Here is a 27272-nt window from a genome sequence, read left to right as displayed (position 1 = left end):
CTGCCTCCATGCAAGGCTTGGGGGGGGGGGGGGGGGGGGTATGCCCACCGAGCCCGCCCTTGCTCAGCCCAGGGGACACCCCAGGCTGGGGCGAGTGGGGAGGGAGGCAATGGGGGTCACTGGGGCAGTCTCGTGGTGCTCAAAGGCCACTTCCTTGCGTTCCTTTACCCTAATTTCAGGCGGCTGCTTAGCAAAACCCAAGGGCTTCCCGCTGCAAAGGCCACCGGAGCATTTTAAGAGCGTGCTTTTGCCTGGCTTCCTTCCTAGGAATAAACCACGTCCTGGTGATACCGAGTATAAAAAAAAAAAAAAAAGCAGCGTTAACGGTCAACAGCCAAAGCAGGGAGCTGGTAGAGCTGCAGCTTCCCCTCCCACCCTGGCTCAGCCCATCCTGCTGGGGTTGAGGGGGCCACAACCTGCCAGAGCCCCGCGATGGGCCCGTCCCCGCCGCTGTTGCAAAACAGGATGCAATAAAACCCCATTTGGAGCCCGTGTGACAGCAGGGAAGGGCGGAGGGACGGCCGCCTCGTGCCCGGCGGCTGCTGCGTGCCGTGGAGGGAGGCGTGGGGCAACGCGGCAGCGTGGAGTGGCATGTCTGGGGCCCCATCTCCCCGTGTCCAGCTGTGAAGAAGCCACATCGTGGGAAGAGGAGCCTGGCCCCAGCTGAGTGCCTCCTCCGGAGCCCCGGCTGCAGCCTGGGGACGGAAAGGGACACTTGTCCCAAGCCACGCCGAGGAGTCACACCTCCACCGAGAAGTGAGGTTGCTTTGAGCCTCCAGACTCACTGTTGCCGTAGAGCCTGGAAGCGTTTTGTCCTTGACTGATCAACCTAAAGCTCTTCCCAAAGCGTATTTTAATAATTAGACTACTTTTTAGCCTGAATGGGGCGAAGGAAGCACAGCCCCTGGGGCAACGTGGGTTACCCGAGCACCGCGTGGGCTGGAGCCGTCATCCCCACCGGCACCCCGCTGCTGAGAGGGCACGGCAACACCGTGGTAATGCCAAGTCCAGAGGGGAAGTTTCTGGAAAACTACAGCAGATAAGTCCCTGGTGACCGCAACCCCTTGCTCTCAACCTGAACACTGATGGGTGGAGTTTGCAGTGGGTTTTGGGCAGTTAGGGCTTTTTTCAGAGGGAAGATGGAATGGGGAGCTGTGGGATGAGCACATTCAGTAGCAGCTTGCTGCTCCTGGGTTGGTGGAGCTCAGTTTTCCCCAGCAGTGTCTCTGGGGTGCAGGCTGTGGCATCAGCAGCAGGTACAGAGCTGGACTCTGTGCCCCACTCCCAGCCAGAGTTTGATATGGGGATTTTCTGTATCAGGCTGGGCTGGGGCATGGCCCCCCAGCACTCCTGCCCTGCCAGCACTGAAAACACATCCGAGATGTGGGGAGCAGGCAGGAAGGGCTCAGGTGGTGGCTGGGGGGTGAGGAGGAACACATTCCTATTCTGCACAAAAGAAAACTGGTGTTTTTAGATACCAGCAGATGCAACTCAGAGGAGAAAAAAAAAAAAAAAGGCATTTTTTTTATACCTAGATCCAGCACCTCAGTTCCTCCCCAGTTGTGCAAGGAGTTTGTTGGGGGCTTATCCCAGGTAAGCAGGCTGGCAGTCGTGCCACCGGTCCCCAGGGATCTCCCACAGCAGCACAGCTCAGGTCTGAAGCCAGATCAAAGCCCTTTTTGCAGGTGGAGGGTGCTGGGTGCCCCACGTAAAGCTTCCCCACTGTCTAATAAGGGATTGAGCTGTGGAGCAGCTCGCCTCTGTGCTAAAGGAAAGGCAAGGCTCTCTCCCCCTCCCCCAGTTGCTCATTTTTGCCAGCCCCATTGACCTAAGCATGTTTGCAGATTGCCGTCCCCCTGTCCACTGGGATGGAAATGTGGTCAAAGTTTATTAGAAGGGTGCCAGCCACACGTACATGTGTGTGTGTGTTTGTGTGTATATATAGGCAAAGCGTAACGGCGCAACCTTTGTTTTCTTAGGAAGCCCCATTGAAAGGCAAGGCCAGGAGGGGAGGAAGCAAATAGGCAGGAAGGGGGGGGGGGGGGGGGGGGGGGAACGGGGACAACGACAACCCAGTGGGTGTATTTTCAGCTGTGCTCTGCCTCCCTGCTGCACGGGAAGGCGGCTGGGAAGGAGGGCACAGGGGCAAACGGCTGCAGTAGGAGCCAGAGAGCGGCTCATCCTGCACACCCCACCTTCGAGCAGCAAAAATGGGCACCACATCCCACTGGAGCAACAGTGCCCGTCTGCAGGCAGTGGCACAGGGCCACATGGTGCCTGGCCCCCGTCATCCAAAGGTGCTTTCAGGATCATTAAGGGGCATTTCTCCTGCAGAGAACAGCCCAGAGGCTGTGCACACCCCATCCTGCTGGGATGCCCATCTCCCCTGGCACAAGGGCGTTTACCCACCAGTGTTTTACTTGTGCCAGAGGAAATCTGCCTGCCAGGGCAATTCCAGCAGGCACTGAGGCAGAGCATGTGGCAATGGGGACCTTCAGCTGCCATGAACTAATTTTCTTGCCCAGGCCAGGCCAGGCTCTGGGCAAGCTTATCCTCCTCCAACATACCAGGAGCTGCTCTGACATCTGGGCTCTGCTCCTCTGTGTTAAGCAGATAACATCCCACGTGCTTACCTGCGGCTTGGTCTGCAGGAAGGACGGGTGCTGCCGAGCTGGCTACACTGGGGTGGCATGCTTAGTGGTGGCCATCACACAGAGCCAGGCCACCGTGTCCCTCCTGTGGGGCAAGGAAGTGGCAGAAGCCTGGGTGTGCTCTGCCACGGGTGTTGGCCGCTCTTGTTCACGTGCACACACACACTCCTCCTCCTTTGTGGCGGGCAAAGCGAGGCCTTTCGTATCCGACAGCAGGCAGCTGCCTCCAGCCCGGCCACCACGTGCCTGTGAACTCACAGGGTCCCCAGTACCTGATTCCCAGGGAACAGCCACTGCGCCTGTGCCCATCGCGTGGACCACCAGAGTGCAAACAGCAGGGCAGGGTGGCAGTGCTGCGGTGATGGTACCTGGGGACGTACCTGTGGGGTTTCTCTGGAAAGCCTGAGCAGGCAAGGACATCATCCCTTGCTGTTGCCAGCAGGGCTGTGATGAAGGACACTGCAAGAAGACCATCCTGGGACAGAGCAGAGGGAAACCAGTCCCTGCCCTCTTGGGTACAGCCTCCCCAAACCCATTCTTAACCTACAGTGCTCCCAGGGATGTGCCACAGGGAGGGAACCAGGGTGACTTTCTGGAGACTGTACCAGGAATAAATCTTTGGACATTTCATGCTAGCAGCCACCAGTGCCCCTTTTTCAGCTTCTCCATTCCCAAAGCAATTATCTGCCCATCCACATCCCACAGTAGAGGTGCCACAGGAACATCCCCTCCATGAGGGTCCTGCAGCAATCCCACTGTCCCCAGAGGCTGTTACAGACCCATGTGTAGAAGGATCCCAGGAACAAAGATTGAGCCAAGAACAGCCAGAATTGGTCTTTTCCCAAAACTGCCTCCACTCTGTCCCACTATCAGCCCCTCAGTCAGTCACCACCCCACATTGCTACTAGCCCCTTCCCAAAACAGCTCTAGGTCCTGGCTGTGGTTGCAGCACCCACAGAGCCAGTGTGGAGACCATGGGGCTGCGCCACACGTGGGGACCAAGCCTGGGAGCAGAGGGACCCTCAATGCCCAGCCCTGCCCAGCCACAAGGACAAGGTCCAGCTGGTTCCCAGGTGCAAGAGCGATGCCATGCTGGAAGGAGCCCGGCCAAGGCTCTAAGCTGCCACAGCATCTCGGAGCCATGGAAGTCAGCCCCGATGACTCAGAGGCAAGAAGGGAAATTCAGACTCACTCCTGTGCCCTCCACAGCCCTGCAACCGGTTTCCTGGCTCCTCTTGATTTGCGTAACAGCCCCTGAGCTGCTCCCTGGGGCCACCGGGCCCCCCCTGCAGCCACCACAGGCTCCTGCGGTCAGCCCCAGCTCTTGCTCTTGCAAACGGCTGCCTGCACGTGGTGGGGGGGCTTGTGAGTGCCTGCCCTTGGTCCCCAGCCAGGGCTCGTCCGTGGTGGGGGGGCTTGTGAGTGCCTGCCCTTGGTCCCCAGCCAGGGCTCGTCCCCATCCCGAGTGCCGCGGGGCAGACGGCAAGCCCCGCCAGGGTGCTTTGCGCTGCGTGGGTGCTCAGCCGCACTCCAGCTGGCAATCACGGTGGTCGCATCCCTGTAACAAGAGGGGTGAGGAGAGGTGACTCCGTGAGGTGGCTGTGACCGATGTCTCCTCCATCCTCCGCTCATGCAAGGCCGGCGGCTTTGGCACAGAAGCACTGCTCTGGCACCCAAGTTCACCGGTGATTTGCTGGGTGACTTCCCAAAGAGCAAAGGTTGAGGCCCCTCGTGCATCCCAGCCGAGCCTGCCACTTCCCCACCAGGAGCAAAGAGCAAACCCAGGTGGGATGGGTAATCACCACATACCCGACCCCTCTCCTGTCTCCCAGCTCCAGCCTGGGCCACCAGTGTGTCCCCTCCTCACCCAGTACAGGGCTCAGGGACATGGAGGAAAGAGTGACAGCCCAGAGCCAGTGCCCGTGGTGCTCTTGGCCAGCTCCAGCCGTCGCTGCTCAGCCCAGGAGGGAGCTGTTCTGTTTTCAAGGATGTGGCACAGCTCTGGGACTGCAGCAGGGCTTTAGCTAAAATTCAGAGGGGGGCCAGGGAAATACAGGGAGGTCCCACTGCTGTGGGGCTGGCTGGGGACAAAGCAGAGCTGCAGCCATTGCACAGGGCCACCGCTTGTGGCACTACCTGGTGACAAGGCAGCTTCAGGTACATTCCAGGACAGGTTAGAGCCCTCCCCTCCACCCCAAGCTGGTACCTGGGAAGAGGTTGAGTTGGGCTGCAGGTCTGTTCAGGGCCAAATTTTGAAGAGGCGGGGGGGGGGGTGGTGTCTGAGCATGGGCACTGGGGGGAGAGCCTGAAGGTGAACATACAGCACCCAGCCTGGGCCAGCAGCAATAGGCAGTGCTGATCCCACCCCCTCAACAACCCTACAATAACAGGCCCCAGGGAGTAGCTCTACACTCACCCCATCCCCACAAGCTGCCAGTGATACCATGATGTCCCCAACGAGCCCCTGACACCTCCCCCAGCAGGCAGCACCCCTCAACTCTACTAGCAGTCCCCATCACCCTATGCCACCAGCACAACACACCCAGCCCCACCCAGCAGACCCTACCGTAACAAACCAGCAGGTGCAAATGAGGAAGGAAACAAGACAGTTAAAGAGAGAAAAAAAAAAAAAATAAAAAAAGCAAATAAAAAAAACCCCAACCACCCCTGACCCGGCAAAACGGCGAGCAGGGCACGCCGGGCTGCCACACGTTTATTTGGGTGCAGGGGAGGGGGAGGAAATACCTGCCGAGAGGGGGAAGCTGGGGTCCTGAGGCCGCCGGTGCAGCGTGGTCCAGGGCTCCTCGGGGGGGGGAGCGGCTGCGGGCGGCCCCGCATCCCGGCCCCGCCGGCTGCTGGTGCGGGGGCCCCGCCGGGCTCCGGAGCACAAAGGGCTCCGCTTTTAAAGCCCACGGCCCGATTCCCCCAACCCCACAGGGCCCTGATTGGTTGGGCCGGGGCAGCGCTGCCGGCGGGGCCCCCCCACGCCGCGGGTGGGGGGGGTTGGGGGAGTGGGGGAGGAAGAAGAATTAAAAAAAATATATTTAAAAAAAAAAAAAAAAAAAAGGAGCTAAAAAAAAAAAGGCAAACACCGGAGGGGAAAGTGCAAACCAACGCCAAGAACCGGAAAAACCAACCCGGGGGATGCCCCACGCACGGCACCGCCGGGCACCCCCCAGCCTGCGGGGCCGTGGGGGGGGGGGGGGGGGGGGCTCGCAGGGGTCTCGCGTGTTGCGCGGAGGGGCCGGGCGGGCAAGGCTGGAAACCGCAAACCTCCCGTGGAAACAAGTTGCTAATGCCGGGCCTGGCGAGACGAGGGTGGGCGGGTGTTCACGCGTGTTGCCGGTGACGCCCGGCTCCAGCCCCTTGCCGGTGCCCGGCCCCTCTCCAGCTGCTGCCCTTCGCCTCGGCCCCTCCCCGGTTTTATTCCCTGGTTTTAGGCTGTTTTTTTGTTGGTTTTGGTTTTGGTTGGGTTTTTTTTTTTTTTTTTGTTTTTTTTTTTGGAGGGGGGGGGTGGGGGAGGGGGGGGTGTTCGAGGAGCTGTGTTTTTCCAGCTCGTCGGCAGGGGGTATGCTTGTACCGAATAATCCAGACCTTTTGCCCAGGATGCTGGCCCCCATCCCTGTCCCCATCCCTGTCCCCCTCTTGCCAGCTCCTCGGGGCAGCGGGCGGGCAGAACCCCTGCGAGCTCCCCGACCCCGGGCCCGGCGGGGAACCTGCCCTTGCCGGCACCAGCACCGGCACGGCGGGGCTGAGCCGCTGCTGGGTGCACCCCACGGGGTGATGGGTGAGCAGAGCAACCCTCTTCACCCCGTCCCACCCGTGGAAAAGTGTTTCCGACTCCGCCAGAGCTGCTACGAAGGGTGCTGGGCAGGGAGGGGATGTTTTGGGGCTCGGTGGCCTGGATGGAGCACATTTAGCGTCGAGGGTGGCAGGGCAGCCCTGCCTGCTGCAGGGAGGCAGAGCACAGTCCTGGGCTGCAGCTGGTACAGCCAGGGATGCTTGTACTGGTGTGTCACACTTTTTCAGTAACCATGTGTTTGGCCAAGGGTTATTTTGGCTTCACTGGCTCTGGCCACATGATTGACCCAGCTACAGGGAGGGAAACTGAGGCACAGGGAAAATTTTACACAGAGAGAGCCCAGGACATCCCCTGTCCCCAGCCTGAAGCACCTTGGAGCAGAGCCACACTCCTCTCAGACCTCCCATGCTGTGTTCCCTGCTTTAACCCCGGGATGCACCAAAGAGTTTTGAGGTGTTCATCCCAGCAGCAGGGTTGGGGCTGTTTTCACCCCTCCTGTCCTCTGGGCCTCAAACTGTGACCATGCAGAGAGGAGGAGCAGGGGTTAAAAACAACAAATGGGTCTTTTCCAGTGTCCAAAATCTTGCAAAAAACCCACCCTGGTGGGAAAACTTTCTAGTCCCACTGTGCTTCACTTTGGGTGCCTTAAAAAGTGACCCAGGCTTGAATATGAAGTGTTCCTTTGCTTTTAATAATTTCTGGGGTTTGCATTTGAAGCATGACCCCTCAGCGTGGGACAGCTTCTGGCGGGAGCAAAGCTTTGGGGGGGAGCACCCAGCAGTGTCCACGTGTGCCCGGGAAGTGTGTGCACGTGTGTGCGTGCGTGTGTGTACATGTGTGGGTGCACGTAGGGCAGAGCGACTCCGAGGCCCTGCTCGGGCAGGATGGGTGCTCCGAGACTGGCCGCAGGAAGGGGAGGGCTCCCCGGGGAAGCGAGGGGTCCCGGTGTGCAGGCAGGAGGGCTGGTGTTGCTGGGGACGCCAATCCCGAGCCTTTCTTTTGCTTTGAATTTCCGCAGTGGCAGCGCTCGCACCGGGCTTTGCTCACGGGGCAGGGGGCGAATGTGTCACCAGGGCCCCCGACCCACCCTCTTTGCTCAGCTGCTGAGCACTGCTCACCTCCCCGGGCTCTGGGCAGCAATGCACCAGGACAGAGAGCCACGAGCTGTTCAGTAACGACTCCCCTTGTTGTTAACTGGGCAGCCAAATTAACTCAGTGGCTTCTCTCTCAATACTGTGCTATGGTAGCCACCATCTCATGTCCTCATGAAGAATTCCCCCTGGCAATGCCAATGGAAATGGAGTCAGATGATGTGGCCTCTTCTCCTCTCCATGCATCTTCTGTTGGACTTGTGGGTAGCTCTGTCTGAGCCGCTGGTATCCACTGGGGGGGAAACTGAGGCACAGAAGCCAGGCTGGCACTAGCCAACCTGTGTCAAGACTGCTTGCCTACGGGAAAAAAGCAGATTTTAATTCAAACCAGTGATCTAGGAGCCCTCCCCACTGCTCTTCCCTCCAGCCCCTGTACTGGTTCCCAAAGCAGGGCTCACCCCGTGCTGTGAGAGACCCACACTAAGGGGAAGATGCTTCTGTGGCTGCTGACAGAGGGGCAGACCCACCCGTTGCAAGTCCACATTGAAGATCAGCAGGTATACAGAAAAAAAAAATAAGGCCACATCTTACACAGGCTGTACCCAGGCTCTGTTTCTTTGATTTATTTTTTTTCTTTTCCTGTAGGGAACCTGACCTGGCTCTGGATTTCTGCTGTTACTTTGCAGGTAAGTAAAACCATAGAGGGATTTTGATCAGGCTGGCTTCTCAGGGACAAGCATTAACCCTGGAGCTGAACTGTCTGGGTTAGCAGTGCTTGGGGCTCCCTGACAGACAGTGCTAATGATGACACAGCGTCGCCCTCAAGACTCGTTAAAACCCACACTTTAACAAGATTGCTGTGTATATAAAACCACGCAGCCCTGTCGCAGTGCCCATGTGTGAAACTAGACCTGCTCAGAAGCGCATCTGAAAACCTTCTTGGCGGCTACGGCAGGTCTCCAGGCTGCTGGCACTGGCACAAGCGGGAAAAGGCAAGGTGAGTACTGGGGGTTTGAAGGGTCCTGGGCTCTGCTTGGGTAGGGATGCAAGCAGGGAAGGGCAACATGGTGCTTCAGGATGCCTCATCCATCCCTGGGACTCACCTCACTGCTTAAACCCTCCCAAGACTGATGGAAGTCACTGCCCAGCCCAGGCCACACACATTAAGTTCACCCTCATCCATGCATGGCCCAAAATGGGCTGCATCCTGAAGGAGACGGATGACACTGAACCCAGCTGCCTTTTTTCTTCTGAATAAATCTCCCACGATAGCCCAGGCAACGGGGAGAAAACAAACACAAATACTGAGCAGGGAAAGTTTGGCTGGAGCTGGCTAGAGCATCCTGGCAAAGCAAACGCTCCCGCTAGCGTTTGTTCCAGCTTTCGTGCGAAGCCCCATTTTTTATTAAACGGGGTCCTGGCCGCCCATCGGAGCAGCCCTGTGGGTCCAGGCTGGCTGCGGGAGGGAGATGCAGAGCCAGAAAGGCCTGACCCCACCCAGGACCTTAGTGCTCCTTTCTGCAAGAAGTGCAACAGCGTCGCGACCGTGGGTGACATCGAGGGACTGTTTGTCATCAGGAAAAATTCACGTGATGTCACTGGCAGGAGGCAGGAAGAGAGCCAAAGGCTGCAGAAAAGCACGAGGTGGCCAGTCCTACGCTTGCCAGCCCGCAGGCAGGCGTGAGCCCGGCCAGGACTCCAGCGTCCCAGCACCGTGTGCTGCCCGCGCTCGGGCTCCTGCCCCCGCTGCTCTCCTGCGGCTTGGGCACGCGTCGGGGGAGGCTCTGCCTGCACCCAGCAACACGCACGGACGTGCAGCACCTCCGTGGGGACACCGTGGGTGAATTCGGTGGTCTGGCTGCTGATCTGCATCCAGCTGACGGTGGGAACTAAACCGGAGCAGGGTTGGCCATGGCAGCGCGGTGACCCAGCGAGGAGCTGGGGCCGGCGGCGTGTTTGGGACGTACTCCTCTGTAATACCAGCTCAGCTCTTCCTCTGCCTGCACTGATGGAGAGGGATCCCCCCCCTTCAACACACCGTAGCTGGGCAGCCCTGGCTTGCAGCAAATTTGAGTCAAGCATTCAAAGCTGAAATGGGTCTTTTGAAATCCTCTCAAAGCAATGGGGGAAGGAGTCCGGTCTGCTCAGGGCTTTTCAGCCGGACTCTGGGCCAGTGCTCAACTCTACTCACAGTTCTGAGGGATTACAAGGCTGAGGCAGCCTGGAGACCAGTTTGGAGATGGTCTTTCACGTCCTATGCACTCCTGGGACTGGGTTTAAGCCAGCTGTGATGAAAATTAAATAGAAAAGGATTGGCTTGAAGTTTGGGGTGGGAGGTGAGCAAGGTGATGGTCCAGGCAGGAGCTGGGAGCCCAGCCTGACCACCAGCCCTGGACATGCCCTTCCTTTACCGCATCACCTCTGGGATGAGCTCTCTCATCTGCTCTTATTAACTGAAGAGCTGTCTTGCAGATCACTTAGGAGCAAGTGTGTGTGAAGCACACATCGTGTCATATGTGTGTATTCAGGTCTGGACACTAGGTCTGGTCTCTGCTCCTGCTTCTTCCCTGGCATCACTTGTTTTTGAAGCAGCCCGTCTGCATGAGGCCCCTCACCAGCCTCTCCATAATGTGCACACGTGTTCCTGTGCCTTCAGCAGCTTCTCCTGGGCTTTCCTCCTGCTCTACTTAATTAGGCACCGAGGGATAGGGACAATACCAACAATTAGGTGAGATGGAGAAGTGCCCTGGTTTTCTGGCCTCGCTGCACTGAGCACCTTGGGAACCACTTTCCCCCGAGACAGGAGGAGGAGAGGGAGGGAGCCAAGGCTCTCAGAAGCGGAGGGAATCAGCATCAGCTGGGAAAAGCAGGTGGTGGGTTAAATTGTGCAGGTGTAGTGGGACAAGGCAGGTTTACTCCCTGGGAAGGGGTGAGCCCATGGGGTTTGCTCCTGGCTCTGAATTGTTGGGGCTATGGGACCGTCACCGGACAGTATCATCTGGATGGAGGAATGTTCTCACACAACATCGATACCCCGGGAAGTGCTCAGGGGTGACAGGCCAGCGCTGCTGCCCACGCTTGGCTGTGCAGTCCCTGCCCACCAGCATGGCCAGCTTACGTGTGTGTGATGTCCAGACACTGCTGGGCTCTCGTCCGTAGGGGCTGCAAGGCTTGTCCATTCATAACTGTTTTGCGATCAGCAGCGATTGCCTCCCCCACGGCTGCAGGGTCAGTGGCACCCCTGGGGAGGGATTACCTCCACCGCTGACTGTGTGCCTGCCCCAGTTGGAAACAGCCCCAAGCAGCCTCTGCCTCTCTTCCCGTTGCCAGCTCAAGGCCTTGAAACTAATCTCCAGCATCGCCAAGAGATCAGGTCTTGGCCCTACTAGTAATAGTGTGATCCCAAAACATTTTGGGAACAGAGAACTTGAGATACTGAGCCAGATGCTGAGCTCCTGGAGAAGAGAGGGTGGAGCAGGGGACTGGGGTCTGACCATGTCCAGGGCAGGCTGGAGGCTGCGATTCAGCTGGTGAAGGTGGTGACTGGGTGGGTGAAAGACAGAGGTGACCCTGACCCAAAATGACTCGGAAATGCAATGGGAACCAGCTGAATAGCATCAGTCCAAGCCTTGAGAACATCCCTCTGCTCTCCTCACTGGTGGTGAGCTACCTGAGAGGTGCTGCGGGAGCCCCATGAATGGGCTGCTGCAGAGGAGGAGGATGCTTGGGCAGTTAACAGGGATAACTGCATCCCACTGGAAGTCTAAGGCAATTGGACAATTTCTTGGTCCCAGCCTCTCTGAAAGGTTCAGCATTGGCCTTGCCAAGGCCAGAGCTGTCTCTGAGTCTGGCCAAGGAATTCCTGCCAAGATGCTATTTGGCCAAAGTCCTGAAGGCAGGATAAATCAGTCTGGATTTGCAAACCCCAGGCAAGTGGCTGTGCGTGTGCTCAGACACGCACCCCTAGGAGAGGCCATTCCTTATCCGCGTCCGCCTCTGCTGATCCCCCTTTGCTCAAGGTTGTCTCAGCCCTTGCTCCTGCTCCTGGCTCAGCTCCCTTAGCTTCAAATCCCATTAGGCTTCAGCAGCATTCTCTCAGAGGGCTTTTCAGAATGGTTGTGCCCCGTTCCTCCTCATGCAGGGAGATCTGCCTGGTGACATAGCATCCAAGGGGGTTGTGCGATAAAAATCACCCATTTCTCCCCACAGCAAATGGCCTGGCAGCAGCAAGAGGCTGCTCTCCCATCCGCAAAGCGCACGCAGCTCCTCAGGGGCTGATCCTGCCTTCTCTGTCTCCTGATGGAGCTGGTCCTGCATCCCCAGGTCCACGTTCTCCTCTAGCTGGGGCCACTGGATATGAATCTTCCATCCCTGCTGCTGTGTAAGGGAGAGTTACCTATTGCTGCTGGTGAGCTCTGCCTCACAGGGAAAGCCCTGGTGGGGTGGAAGATCCTGGATCGGCCAAATTTCCCACTGGAAACAGGATAGTAAATGATCCACGGATCCAGTCCCCTGCTTGGCCATGGCTGCTGGCACCTCTGACTGCACTCATGCACTGGGTGTGAGTCTCAGCTGTCCTTGCATGATGCCACCAGCAAACAAATGACAAGCAGCAGTGGGTCCAGCAGTGCAGAATGAGAAAGGCACTGGGGAAAGGCTGTTGGAGAGGAGGCGAGTCCATCCGGGTGAGGCACATCGATTGGAAGCATCCGATACATTATTCATGACCAACCTGGGCTGCAGCTCAGGAGAAAGTGGTGATCACGCACTCCTCCTTGGGAAATACTCCCGTGGGAGCTGAAAAGCCCCCGTCTGAGACTGGTGGCATTTTGAGGGAAAACCCAAGGTGCTGAATGTCTCGCCCTTCTGCAACGCCTCCTCAGGCCGGCTGCCTGTGGCGAGCTGGGGGTGGAGCGTGGTGGCCAGGTCTGTCTGTGGCAAGGAAGGGGAGACAGCCTCAGCGCTGCAAAGCATTGCAGACCAATGGGCTCCAGCTCATCCAACACCCTGGTAGGCAGTCCTGACACACCAGCTTCCTTTTGGCTTTTCATGCCCAAATCCACTGATGCTCATGGCACCCAAGACTGGCCAGTGAGTCCCAGCACCCAACGGTGTGTCACACCAAGGAGTGTTTCTATCCAGTGTTGCTCTCTCTAAGGACAGAACAGCTTCTCCTCGCTGGGACATCCCAGTCCTTGTCTCAAGCACATGTGGCTCATTTGAAAGTGATGCTCCACCTTAACCAGCAAGTTAGGAATGCTCTGCTTCCCAGCTTGGACACAAGCACAGCGCTCAGCGGTGAGAGATGTGGGCCACGTCGGACTTTCCCAAGAGAAGGAAAGCGTGACAGAGAGTAAGGCAGGGGCAAATGATGAGGACATCTGCATGGCTTCACATCAGGCATGATTCAGTGTAGGAGTCACAGCCTGATATGGGTGCAGTCCCCAGGGCTGATCGCATCTGGAAGACTTTGGGGAGGATATTAAGAAAGGGACCTTCTTCCCAAAATGTTTAAGCAACCAAAGCACCTGGAGAGCTCATGCCTGGGCAGCTGGGGTTTCTCCAAGATCCAGGTCCCCTTCCAGTGGGGTGCAACATTCACACTGACTTTAGCCCAGCAGCCCATGGTCAGAGCAGCATCACCCGTGGGACGTGCTTCCCACTGCTGCAGGCATCCCTTGGGACAGGAGGCAGCTGGGTGACCCATGGGACATCCACTCACTGTGGCACTTGGCATGATGCCACCACACTGCGGAAGGACCGAGGCTGGGAAGAGATGCTGGACTGGGGCGTGTCAGGCTGGAAGTGCTCTGGCATTGGGGCTGAGGGGGGTCCTAACTGGGGCCAAACTGGGCTGAGAGAAGCATCAAGGACAGCCACACTCTACATTTCACAGGGGGCCCTTAGAGCTGCCCAGCTCTGGGTTTCATACCCCCCTGCCCACCTCAGCAGCCCCACGGGGCTGGGGGTTGCTCACACCCACCCCTCCGACCCTGTGAGCACCCTCCGTGATGCTCCTTCCCTTCCTGAACCCATTTCCTCCCTTTCCCCGTGCTCGGAGATGCGCTGCCTCTCTGGAGGCTGCAAATAAACCCGTCAGGCCTGGGACACCAGCTTCCTCCCTGGAAACATCGCTGCTGTAATTCCCAGCAGAGCTGAGGTCGGGTCCATATGGCCGCGGGCTCCGCTCTGCTCGCAGCCCGCCCGGCCCGGCTGCCTCGCAGCTCCTCCCTGGTGCAATATGGTACCTCGCTGCCCAGCGCCAGCGCCGAGGGATTAGCTCTTTTTGTTGTAGTTGTTGTTGTTGCTTTATTAGCGAAACCTAACGAGGTAACATTTGTGCCGGCCCTTGAGGGCAGGTGGCTGGGATTTATGACTGCAGCACTGCCGGGTGACCCGGAGTAGAGGTGGGCATTTAGTGCAGGGGGAAAGAGACCAGCACCCACATCCCTGGGGATGCCGGGAGGACGGGGCAGCTGCGATGCCCGGTGACCTTCGTCGATGCTGTGTTTGCACCGAGCGAGAGCCTGCTCCGGCGGTCCGGTGGTATTCGCTGGCATCGCTCGCGCCGGAGCTGGCAAGGAGGCTGTGCCATGCTGAGAGAGCACCCGCATTGCGAGAGTCACAGCTGGCATGGGCACGGCGCGGCTCTGAAGGGGCATTTCACTGCTCAGACGGCCGCTGCGCATGAAAAGGGCATTGTAGGGGAGCGTGTGTGGCTGGGGAGCAGCTGGCGTTGGCAAAGCATCGCCGTGTCTTAGAGGCGCACAAAGACCACCGCCTCCTTCCCCACGGGGCAGTTTTGGAGCTGGGGTTGGGAGGGGGAAGAAGGGAGAACATGACTGGAGGAGGAGGGGCAGTGCACATCGCTTTCAAGATGTGAGGGTGAAGGGGACAGTCACACGGGTCCTGGCTGTGATTTGGGGCTAGCCAGGTCCCTGCCCCACGTGCCCAGTGTGTGGCAAGAGTGGGGTAGGTGCAGCCCTGTGCCCCACGTCACTTCTCACGGGGTGCTGCAGAATGCTGCGCCCCCCAGAGCAGTGACACCCTAATCCGCCTAGGTGGAGGCGGCTTGGGGATTTGGTAAAAGCCCCTTTGCTCCCTTTCTTCTAAGCCAGCCCCTGCCTGTGGTCCCTTGGAGGATCAGAGCATCTATCCCCGCAGCTGCCTGCATCCCTGCTGTGACCCTGCTGTGAACACCCCTCCCATGCCCAGCCCGGGGGGGGTGAAGTGTGCCCCCGTACCTGTCTGCGTAGGCCTGGTTCACAGCAAAGGATCACAGAAGTTTCCTCCCGAAACCGGTTTTTAAACGGGCTCGGCTCACCCAGCATGAAGAGCAGGACGGGCGACGCTTTATTTCAGGCTGCGGCATAAATCAGCCTGTGGCTGGTGTCGGGCTCTGCCAGACGTTCCCCTGGGGGAAGCAGAGGCAGCCGCAGGGGATGTTTCTCCAAGCCCGAGTTTGCAGCTCGGGGCCTGAGTACAAATCTACAGCCATGTTCAGGTTCATAAAGGGACCGGGGACACGCAAGGGACATGCAGAGCCCTCCGGCAGCAGAGGAAAGGAGCCAGCTGGACGCTGTGATGTCTCAGCTCGCCGCTGCCAGCTTTGCTGGAGCTGGTTTGCCAAACCAGGGTGCTTGGGGATGCTTGGGAGGATTCACAGCTGCCTCTAAGGAGGGACCCAAGCGAGAAGGGGGTGTGTGGGGAGGGTCGGGATGTGAAGGAAGGAGCCACACGAGACAAAAAGCACTGAGAAAACTCCTCGGCAGCCAAACTCACTAGCCCAGACACGCCACAAAGCATCTCTCACTGGGAGCCACGGCTTGAAAAGAACCTTTGAGGAAAAGCTGGGGAGCACAAACACATTTCTCCTCCTTCCCCTGGGGGGGAAAAACTCCCGCTCCAAGGCAGGGTGCTGCACCCCACGTGGAGGAGGACACCCGTGGGGTGCTTGTCACAGCATCCTTAGTTAGGAATGGGGGACCGAGGGGGAGCGTGAGAAGGGGGCTAAGTGGGATCCAGCTTCTCCAAGTGGCGGAGGGAAGTGGGGGGGGGGGGTTCTGCTTCCCTGCCCACCCTTCTGTCGTAATGGGGGGCACCGGGAGCGGGGCGAGAGGTTTTGGGGGCGGCGGGGGTGGGGGGTGTCCCCGCTTCCGGCAGCCCCAATGTCCCACGGCAGAGGGCGCCCTGCGCCACGCTTGCGATCGCGGCGTGGCGGGGGGGGGGGGAGTGGGGGGGGGGGGCGGGGGGGGGGGAGCTGGCCCGTTCCCGAAGCCCCGAGCAAACCCCCCTGCCTCCCGAAACACGGAACCCGGCCGGACCTCGTCCGCTGCCCCGCGGGGGGAGAGGTGGTCTGCAGCCTGCCCCCCTGCCCCCCTGCATCCCTGCATCTCTGCCCCATTGGAAGGTGAGGTGGTTTGCATCCTGCATCCCTGCATCCTGGCATCCCTGTATCCCTATATTCCTGCCCCACGGAAGGTGAGGTGGTTTGCATCCCGCATCCCTGCATCCTGGCATCCCTGTATCCCTATATTCCTGCCCCACGGGAGGTGAGGTGGTTTGCATCCCGCATCCCTGCATCCTGGCATCCCTGTATCCCTATATTCCTGCCCCACGGGAGGTGAGGTGGTTTGCATCCTGCATCCCTGCATCCTGGCATCCCTGTATCCCTACATTCCTGCCCCATTGGAAGGTGAGGTGGTTTGCATCCCGCATCCCTGCATCCCTGCATCCTTGCCTCATGAAGGATGAGCTGGTTTGCAGCCCGCATCCCTGCCGCTCCAGTCCTCCCGTTTCCTAAGGATTCCCTAGAGCTGGATGAGGCTCGAAGCGGCACTTCAAGGATGTTCTGTGCAGGGAAGGGCTGTGACGCCCACATGGGTAAAGAGGCTCCAAGGGGAGATGATAGAAGGTTAAAATAGCCAAAGTGACAAGGAAAAGGTGAGGACGGGTGACTGTGTTTGCCACCTCCCGTGGAGGAGCGATCGGAACAGCAAATAGAGACTGAAGGTAGAGATGCAAAACGGGCGGCGCAGGTCACGCAAGGACTCCCCGCTGCAGGAGGCCCTGGGTGATCGGGGGTTTGCACGTGGCCAATAAAAAATTGGACAAAGTCATGGAAGAAAAAATCCATGGAAGTCTGTCAGATGCAAAAGCTCTGATGTCCCTGTGCTGCTGGTGGCCAGAGGCTAGAGGGCCACCTGGGCAATCCCATCCTGTGGTTCCTGCTCCTGCACCGCTCCCTGCGCATCTGGGAGACGTCCTGGCTGGCTGACATGGGGCAGCGGTGGAGACAGACCTCTGGGCTGACCCACTCTACCTGTCTTCCCTTCTTGTGCAGTCTGGATTTCATGCTGCACTATGTCCTACCAAGCCTACCTTCACATTAAAAGATAATGTGATTTTCTGGGCTTTTTTTTTTTGCCCCTAAAAGAGGCCAGTTGCTCCTACTCAGGAATACCTGTCCCATCTGGTTTCTAGGTAGCTCGTTTTCATTGCATGAGCAAAGGACCAAGAAATAGATCATAAAAATAACTGCCTGCAGCTGAACCTCTCTGGGAAGCTGGGATACACAAAGGAGGTGGCTTTAGGGGAAGCCAGTGTCATCGGATCTAGACTATAAACCACCTCCTTCTGCTGCAGGGACAGAGGCCCGCATTTGTGCAGAAGGAGGATCGGTGCTGTAATTCATATGCTGTTGCAATTGCAGAGTGTGTCAGTGCTGGGAAATCCCCGAAGCTCATCGCCAGCTTAAGAATTAGCTCCAGATTGTAGCAAGATGGATCGGCATCCTGGCATGGTACCCTCCGGCAGCCTGTCGTAGCTGCTGCTGGTGCTACGTGATGCGATCGGTCCCCGCTGCCTAAGGGAAGGAAAAGCTGGGGAAGAAACCAAAACAAGCAGTCGAGGAACCGGCAGTGTGTGCTCAGAGTCTGGCCTGATCCCAGTGGCCTGAGCCCTGAGCTGATTACCAGCAGCTTGATCTTTCCTCTAAGGCCGGAGGCTGGTGTGCGTGCAGGGCTGCCCGGGGGACCCAGAGCACCCGGCTCCCTGCTCATATGGTTGCAGTTGTTTCCAGCTTGGCTTCGCTGGCTGCGTGTTGTGTTTCTCACCTTCCCCAACAATGAAGTGCACAGGGTGGGGAGAAAGAAAGCTTCGTGCTGAGCCACCTTCCCTTGCCAGCCCGCGCTGCCCAGGCGCCTTGGCAAGCCTTTGGCCAGCAACCTGAGGCCAGGAGTTACCAGCATTGCTCAGGAGTGAGAAAGGTCCCCTGGGGACAGGATCAGGGTGACAGAGGACACCATGGGAAAAGCCACTTTGCAGAAGGCAGTGCTTGGGAGGACACGGGCTGGTGTCACGGCGAGGGAGTGGGCAGACTTGACCACGGGCTATGTGTCCCCTCTGAGCAAGAGCCCTCTCCGCTCTGAGATCCCCTTTGTCCTCCTGTCCACCCTCCTGGGGATGGGACACAGAAAAGATTTGTTGCAGTTTTCTTTGCAAGACTGTTGGCAGAAAATTTGCCAGGCAGGAAGCTTTGCAAAAGCCCTTGGGGACACATCAGAGGGGGCAAGGAGGGGTGAGGGATGTCCTTGCTAGGGGCTGTTTGGCCCTGAAGAGCAAGGAGCCCACCGGAGGCCAAGCAGACCACCCTGTATGCAGGCTCTGGTGCATTCCATCTGCCATCTCCATTTGCAGAAGACAACCTGCAGCCCCGGGGCTGCCGGCTTCTCCTGGCAAGCCAAGACACACCGAGCCCAGCCAGGCTGTGTTTTGAATCACAACATTTTTCTGCTCTCCTCTCTGCACTCCCTTGTCCTCCCCAGGCTGCCAGGAGATGACCTGGGCTTTTCCTCTCCCTCATCTCTTCCCTCCCTGGCTGACTGCTTGCAGCTCCAGGTGAGAGCCCATATCCTTGGCCTCTTGGTTGCAGGGCTTGGGAGGTTCTCACACACCTTTTGCCAGGCTAAGTCTGAGGCATTTTTTCTGGAAATTAAATGACCCTCTGCCCTTTTTCTTGCCCCATTTCTTGCCCCAAAGCCTCACCAGGTGGCTGTTAAATACCGCACACACCTTGCGCTCTCTATGCCACGAGATGCCATGGTATCTAGTCCAGCGCTGAGACACCCTGGGGAGCTCATGAATTTGAGGATCTCCCAAACAGCTCAGGGAAAGGGGGAAAAGCTCCAAACCAGGAGGTACCTGTGTCCCAGTTCTGCCCCAGCCCATCAGATACAGGTTCGGGGAGAGGCTGGGGCCACCACGGAGATCCTCTGGGCACCCAGACAAGTGGTGCCACAGGCATTTGGAGGAGAAGGATTTTACAATGGAGATGTTTAAATAGACCAGGAGCTATAGGACACGCTGTGCTTTCTTCCAGAAGAAAGGATGGGAGATGTAGCAGTGAGGCTGGATGGGATTTTGAAGTCATCTGACAAGTCTTTGCTGGTGTTAACACACACCAGTATGATGAACATCCTATGGAAGAAAGTCCAAGGGGGATTTGTAGAGACTCTTCCAGCCCCAAAAGAAAGGAAGAAGGTGCCAGACATGACTGGCTGCGTTGGTTTTGTCAGATGAAGCCCTGGGATGTGCAGGAGGCAGAGCTACGCATAGACCGGGTCTCTGCTGGCAGCTGCCGTGGCTTTGAGACGAGCTGGTGACAGTCTGGGGAAGGATTGGGCTGACAGTGCAAGGCAAAGATGCTGAGGAGACAAAAGCAGTTGAAATAGAATGTGTTATCAACAGAATGAGCCCATGTGGCAGAGGACATGGCTGGAAGAGATCTTGGTCACAGAGATGCCGGGGTCAGATGTATGCTTACCAAGCCAAAGGAATGGGAAGCCCTCCCTGATGAGGAAAAACTTGATGTCATTGGTGGGAATAAAAGCCACTGGTATGGTTCACGTGGGGGGAACTGTTTAAGAAGGACAGTCTGTGTGAGAGTTGCGTGGGAGGGAACGCTTTATGAAGGGGCTGTTTCCTTGGTTTAGAGTTATTGATAACTGTGAAGCGCGAGATCTGGACCGCACATGGAGCGACGTGCTAACGCCACCACCCGAGAGCAGCCCTGCCTGCCCGGACCCACAGCTGACCCAGAGCTGAACCTTGGCCTGCCACTGGGGCAACCGGGGTAAAACACGGGGTTGGTCAGGGAAATCACACCTGGGTGAAGACCATCCTGAAGGTCTGACACATCCACTAGTTAAAAATACAAAGAATGGAGGTTGCCAAAACTGTAGGTCGTAATCTGACATGAAAGGAACCACACAGGATACAAAATAACTTGACTCCAGACCTCGTTATAACGGATACGGTTGAATTAATCAATGGGCTGGAAGGCGGTGATTGCCTGGGGACTAGGCAGCATGACCTGATCCCGCTTGTTCTGGGCGAAAAAGGGCAGTTCTGGCTCATTTACGTGTGATACTCCATAGGGTTGATTTTTCCAAAGCTGAGAGAAAGTAGGAGAGAAACTGGTTGGGAGGAATAATTTAGAAAAAATGTGAGAAAATATTGTGAGCTCTTCAGAAAGAGTTTTTGATAGCTGGCAGGTCACAGTGCAAACAGAAAGGAAACGGGTTTGGCTACAAGCCCATTCTGATTCAGTGGTGCTTTGGAAACCAAAGAGCTACACATCGCAACTGGAGGGGAAGGGGGACACAAAAAAATCAGTCAATAAAATGGAAACTTAAGATACTGATTAGGAAATCTAAAAAAGAACAGGGAAAAAATCCATGATGGGCAGGAGTGAGGCTGACAGGAGAAACTTGCAGGTAGATGGAGAACAAAAGAAGTGGCAGCATTGACAGTCTCCACCTAACACCATGGAGATGGTAAAACTAACAGTGATAGTAAAAGTCGTTGTGCTCAGTAAGTAATTCCATTTGGAGAGCAGGAGGGGGATATGCTTGTATCAGATGAGATATCATACAGACCACTGGAATCTTGGAAAGATATTAGAGCACATACAAGAGTAAACTCACAAGCCCAGAAGAGTCCTTAGAGAGCTGGCAGAGGTGTCCTGCCTTACTAATCTTTATTTGCAAGAAGATCAGAGAAATGCTAATGTTTTGCCAGAATTTCTAAAAAAGGCAAATGAGATCACTGGATAAATCAAACCTGTTAACCTGGCATTGTGCAAAAGAGTGGAACAGAATCTGAGCTTTAACCAACACAGAACTAACAGTAAGAATATAAATAATGAAATCCCCTGGTTTTGTGGCAACAAGATTTGGTACACAAAAACGATCCTGGGTTTTGTAAGTGAAGGTCACTGCACGATCACAACATTGTTCTTGTGAACATTTTGACTGGGAACTCTGCGATACAACATGATAAAGTATTTCCTACAGCAGTCAGCTACAGGTGGGCCTTCAGAAATAGTTGACCTCTGCTGATACACAGGAGTCTTCCCCACTGGCTTCCCCTGGAAGGTGGATGCTCCAGAATCCTTCTCACCAGTGATAACGCTGGCGCATGGCAGAAGGATGGCTAATGAGATAAGGGCATCACAGTCCTGCTCAGTGGTTTGCTCCTTTGGTGAACTCAACCCATTCAAACCAAACATCTTAGCAAGTCAAATGCAATGATCAGATTGTAGACTTCATGTACTGAGTGGGAAGATGGAAATGTTCAGAGCAACCAACTCAACCAGAGCTCCCACTGCGATAAGGGGCTAAAAGGAGTAGCACAATTTTTGGATGCTTAAATAGACAACAATGACATGGCTGATGCAGAAGTACTGCCTATGCTTTTCAGTGTTGTTTTGTTTTGTTTCGTCTTGTTTTGCTTTGTATGAGGATGAAACATGAGAGAAGATGTAGAAAAGAATCACTGCAAGGAAGCCCGAGCATGGGAGAGAACAGGAGCACACATGCCTAGTCTGGTTATCTAAATGAAACAGAGGTTAAGAGGTGTATGAGTGTTTTCCTAAGGCCACAGGAAAGCTAATTTCAGTTGTTGTAGGTAACACTGAACATTTACAGAGGAGAAACCAACAAGAAACAAACTCTACAGCCTGTTGCTGACATGAAGGACGCGTTCTAACAAAGTAAAACCTTCAGCCGTTTCTCACTGTGTTCTCAATCTCTCTGGTTTGGCAGAAGGAAGATGCACCACAGGTGTTGGAGACCTCACCCTGGGAAACAAAAGCCTCAGACCCGCCCTTCGATCCCCTACAGCAATCCAAATGTACATATTCATCTCAACATACCCCAAGCAGGTATCCCACAGCACATACCTGGGATACCTACCTCTGCTGGCTAACATCACATTCGTATCAGTTCCGCATTAGTTGAAGCATTAGGGCCACTTAATGTTTCATTATCGGTGCTTGATCTCACAAGTGTCTTAAAGAAGGTGGTGTTCATACAGCCTGACTTTGTTAATGTCTTATGAGGATAGCCGATGCTAAAATATCCTTATTACTCCATCTACACCCATTTTAATCTAGCACCTTTACACACTGAGAGATTTATTGTTTTATTGCTCCATTAACAAAATCATCTGCCTTAGTCTTCATCCAAGGTCCTATGACTCTTTTCTTTATACTAACTGACAAAACCCTTAACTAGGAGTTAAGTTTTTTTAAGTTAAAATGCTCTCAGAAGCCTAATTGCCTCCATTTCATTGCTAGATACTTTAATATAAGCAACAAACCAATGGCTACATTCCAAAGCCAGGGTAAACCCACATTAGAAATGATCAGGCTTCCTCAACAAGAAGCATGATTAATCATCAGAACCAAACAGCTAATGAGAAACCGAGACTCTATGGGTTTATCTCCAGATCAAGACTTGGTTCCCTTCTGGAAGATGTGTTTGATTTGGCCTCCATTGTAGGAGTAAGTGGGCAAAATACAATGGCCTGTGGTGTCAAAGAAGCCACATGGGAGGAGTGGCCATTCTTTCTGATCTGATCCTCCCAAATGTACTCCACCTCCAACTGCTTCACCAAGACCTGGAGGTGAGCAAATGGGCACCCTGAAATCAAGGCTGGGGAGACAGCTCATCCAGCCAGCCCTCCTCTCTACCTTCAAGGGATCCCTTAATACGCAGTGTAAAATAGTCAAGGGAGGAGACCCAAAGCATGGCTAACCCCAGCCCAGAGTCAGCAAAGGCCCAGGAGCCTCTCTGATACATAAATCTTTGGCACGTGTCTGGAACTGCCACCAACCCGAAAGACTGAACAGGGACTTCCTTGGAGGTTTCAACTTGGGGAACTTGTTCCTTCTCAAAATCCTTGCCCCCAGCCTGAGGCTCAGACCACAGATCATAGTGCTCAAGGGAAGTCCCGCTGGATCAGAGCTGCTCACATGCCTTATGGCAGCTATGCCAGGATTGTCTTCTCACAAGCAACCCAACATGTTTTCTTGTGATGGCTTATTAACTGAGAGGTACCTCTGGACACAGAGCACATACTTTTCCTTGCTACTTGGTGGAAGGACAATAACACAGTGGGATGGGTGAAAGGTGGGAGGATGAACTGTTCAGTGATGATGGTTCTCTGACCTGCTTGGTGATACGGAGCATCCCAGTATTAGATGGTTATATTAGGGGTGGTAAAATCGCACCTTCAGCTATCACCTTGAAGCATGCCTCAGTAAAGCTTTGCTCCAGCTGGCAGACTTCATCTTGTCCCTTTGGATGTGGCCACATCTCTGCCATCTCCTCCCTTTCTCACCACCATTTCTGGCTGCCCCCCAGCAGCACAGTACCCTGGACATGAGGACTTTTCCCCTGAGGAGACAGCAGTGAGCACACAGTGCTGACACATTTATTTCCAGCAGCTCATACAAAGTATGTCAAATCTGGCCTACTGCTTTCCATGCCAGCACCTCAGGGTTGGAGGCCACGGAGGCGGATGAGGGTGAATGCTTGGTCCTTGAGGCTGTTACGGAAATGGTCATTGCATCTTTGAAATGGAAACAAGCCCTTGGTTTCCATAAGGATGGACTTCTGACATCTTTACTAAGGAGCTCTACTTGTCTGTGAGTGCTCAATGGTGTGAGCCTGCGGTAGACCCTCAAAGCCAAAGTTAGGGCCATTATCTGTTCCTTTGACACAAAACATTCAAGGGCAACCATAATGCTCCTAGGACCTCCTCAGGAGACAGCCCAAAACAGTGGAACCCACTTCTCCAAGAAGGACAGGCTGCTCCCAATTTCCCTGCAACCCTCCTCTGCTTCCTGGGCCTTTCACTTCTTGCTGCACGAGCACAGGGCGAGGGGCATTGCTGTGAAACACATGCGGGTGTTGACTATCAAAACACAACTCTCTTCCATGGACTTGCCACTCCTGGGGAGCAAGTGGGAGATCAACCAAAGCCGTGACACTCTGGGGAGGGTCTCCCAGACCCCACTTGCTGACGGGAAGGGGAACCTGGGTGGGAGTGGGTGTGCAGGGTGGGTGTGGGTACATCTGCGGGTGCTTGGGAGCAGAGCTGCCCCACACACATGGAGCTACAGTTCCACACACTTAATCAGCACCAAATGTGCATGTGCGTAAAGTGAACAGAGGGAAAGCCTTTGTCAGGCAACGGCGACTGCCGCTGCGGAAACAGAGAACCCTTTTCCCCTTAAAGTTTACTACTTTTACTACTAGCCTGGCCTGGAAGCCTTTATTGCTCCCGACGAAGCCAGGACTTTGCTCTAAAGCCAACCAATGAGAAGCATCAGTAAACCTACACGTATATATACATAAGCGTGAGTGCACCTTTGTGTATGCATTCCTCCGTGTGTGGGTGCCCGTGTGTGTGTGAGCATGCCGAGGGGTGTGAGCGTGGGTTTGGGTGGAGCGGGAGCACACCTCGCCCTCCCCGGGTGCCGGCCTGGGGAGCCAGGCAGGGGGGCTGCTGCCGGTGGCCGCGGGATCCCTCCCGCTGCTGGGAGGCTCGGGGGGGGGGGGGGGGGAGTTTTTCTGCAAACAGAGGCCTCTCTCAGAAACGCCGGCAGCCACTTCAAGGGCAGGTTTGCAAAGGAGCTCGGTGCCCCGTCGCAGAGCTGGAAGGAAGCAAGCGCCTTCTGCAAGGAGACGGTCACTTTGAGCCCTTCTCTGAGCTCTTTGGAGGGGCTGCCCTCCTAACGTCCCACCCCCCCGCCGTGCCACTCACCCAGGCAACTCAGAAACACAGCTGGGAGCTCTTTGGAGAGCCTGGGTGAAGCTGTTTGGCGTTGGCATCTGCATATGGATGCAGATCCAGTGGGCGCAGAGTGGCTCAGTGGAGCAGGATCGGTGCTTGAGCTGCCCCCAGTAAAACCCTGACAGAAACCCTGCTTTTGGTCTCCAGTGAGCCCCAGCAGGGACTGGGGAGTCTCAACAACAGGGAGGTGTGAAATGTGATGAGTCTGTCTGGAAGGGACGTTCTTTTTTGTTAATGCGGGTGGCAAAGCTCTCTCAGGTCCGGAGGAGCTGCCAGCAGCCCGTGGTAGCTGGAGCATCGTGACCGTCCTCCTCCCCAATCCGGTGGTCAGACCTCCGCCGGTGTCAGGGCAGGTGCCTGGTGGCTCTTGGCCAAAGGGTCACTCTGGCAGCTCGAGACCTCAGTGCTGCCACAAATCCCGTGTTCTTGGTGGGCGACCTTGAGCTGGAGCATCCCGCGGGTCTGTGCTGCCTGATGGGCACTTCTGCATTGCCTGACTCCCATCCTTGGGGTGCTTTTCCTGGCACTGACACCAATCTGCTCGTGCCCACGGCAGGCAGAGGCACTCACCCACATTTCATCTGCTGGTCCAGGCTGGCAAAAGAAGGCTGAAACCTGGCTTCTCCTGCTGCTCATGGCCCTCCCATGGCCTGCAGCGTCTGGGAGCCGTGGCAGGCATGCCTGCCGCACCACGCGGTGTTTCTGCAGGCGAGGAGGCCTTTGAGAGGCCGGGATAATGGCTAATAGTGCTGTTTTCCTCTGCTCTGCTTTCCTTCAAGTGAATTACCAGGGTCTTGCTGGGAATTATACTGCCATTACCCAGCGCTCTGGGGAGCTGCCAGTGATTTACTTAACAGCAAACAACACAAAGAGCCGGACACGGCGGGAGCTATGCAACCGAACAAGCTGGGGAACGTGCAAGTGGAGGAAAAATGCTGTAACAGCAGCTGGGGTGCAGGGATCCGGCCAGGGCTGGCGGTCAGAGATGGGCATGAGAATGTCCCCAGGAGCCACCCTCCTCTTGCACGTGGAGTAATGCAGCTGTTCTCCCCAAGGGCAGATTTGGTCCATGGTGTAGCTGAGTGCGATGGAAATGTCAAAGGGTGGTGTCCCTGCAGTGCTGTGCCTGGCTGGCCAGGGGGATGCCCATGGTTGTGGCACAAGAGGAAAATCCAGTCCTCCCTGCTGCTGGAGAGCTGTGGGACCTGGGGACGGTCGGGAGGCTGCGAGCAGGTCGGCAGCAGCACTGGGGCTGACCCCCTGCTCTCACGCTGAGACCCACCCTGTGCCTGCATAGGGGTTCCAGCAGGGACAAAGAGTCCTGACCCCCCCTCATTGCCTCTTTGCACCTTCCAGGCTTTGTCCTTGTCACCTTTTATTGTCCCACAGTTGAGCACAGCCCTCGGACACCCGTGGCCTGTCTTGTCCCAGCCACACTACTGCCTGTGACATCCTCTGCTCCGGGGGACCACCACGGTGTGCATATGCCCAGGGCTGCTCCTTCCTCCTGGCATCCCCGGACCCCCCAGCACCCACACGCACCCCCTGGTCCTCCCACCCCGTGCCCACTCCCGCGCAGCTCTGCACACACACACACTCTCCTCTTGACACTTCACAGGCGCCGGGTGAAGGAGGGGCTCCATCAAGTGCTAGAAAGTTGTTCCTACTCTGCACTGGGAGCAACCACATTACTCACGAGTCCCTTTTTAGTGCGGGTATGTGTTTCCCCCCTTCCATCTCCAGTCCATTAGCTACTATGGAAACAACATGTCATTGCCCGGAGGTGGAGTTCAGCCACAGCCAAAACAGCCGCGGATAAATTCCAGCACCCAAATTCACATCCTGGGGCAAAGCCTGTTCAGCTCAGCTGGGGAACGGGAGCAGAGTCTCAGCCGTACTAAGGGAGAAGATCTCAGCCCGGGCTTGCCGGCTGCCGGCTGCGTGGGGTGCGGGAAGCACTGGCGGGGACCCCGTTGTCCCAGCCGGGGTGGAAACGGCATGGCTGAGGAAGGCCAGGGTGATTTACTCTTCCGGAGCCTGACTGAGGGCGTGCGAGTGGCGTGGAGATAAACAGCAGATCTGCAGGGCCTCGGCTGCCTCATTTCCGCTCCGTCCTGCGGCGCCCACTGCCCAGCCTGTGACTGATCTGCCGGGCTGGCTGCGCAGGGGAGGAGGCAGCTCAGCTGGAGGGGCCGCACGGGGACCCTGCTACCCCCAGCACGGGCAGAGCCTCTTCGACCCAGGGGCATCTGGCACGAGGATGCAGTGGGAAGGCTTAGCATCCCTTGAATTCAGCTGCACGGGCTGACCTCCAGGCGCTCAGCGCCATCCTGCTCCCCTGCCTCCCCTCCTCCTGATGGGTTTTCGAAGCATCGTGTGTGCCAGAGCCACCCTGGCTCGTGTGTGCGGGGTGCTGAGTCCCTGCTGCTGTGGCCTTGGGAAGGTTTGTCCCCTGGGGGGACGGAACACCTGAGAGGTGAGAGGCAGCGGGGTGAGGGCTGCAACGTGCTCAGCCTCGCCCCCCAGCAGTGTCTTTTGGTCCTGCTTGCTCCTGGCTCCCGCCACGTCCTTTTGAAGCAGACACGC

At 56.4% G+C, this 27272-nt stretch overlaps 1 long non-coding RNA gene across 1 annotated transcript; it reads right to left on the bottom strand.

Annotated features, from left to right (window-relative positions):
- Nucleotides 1–851: 851 nt before the first annotated feature.
- On the bottom strand, nt 852–5578 carry LOC122154191. The gene is made up of 2 exons (XR_006166115.1): nt 5397–5578; nt 852–4209 (listed from the first exon to the last, which is right to left on the bottom strand). It is a non-coding gene; the product is annotated as an uncharacterized LOC122154191 (long non-coding RNA).
- Nucleotides 5579–27272: the final 21694 nt, after the last annotated feature.

The sequence above is a fragment of the Tyto alba genome, unplaced genomic scaffold (assembly GCF_018691265.1).
Source record: "Tyto alba isolate M040663 unplaced genomic scaffold, T.alba_DEE_v4.0 Super-Scaffold_10, whole genome shotgun sequence".
NCBI classification, from domain to species: domain Eukaryota; kingdom Metazoa; phylum Chordata; class Aves; order Strigiformes; family Tytonidae; genus Tyto; species Tyto alba.
This window is presented reverse-complemented; position numbering and strand designations above follow the sequence as displayed.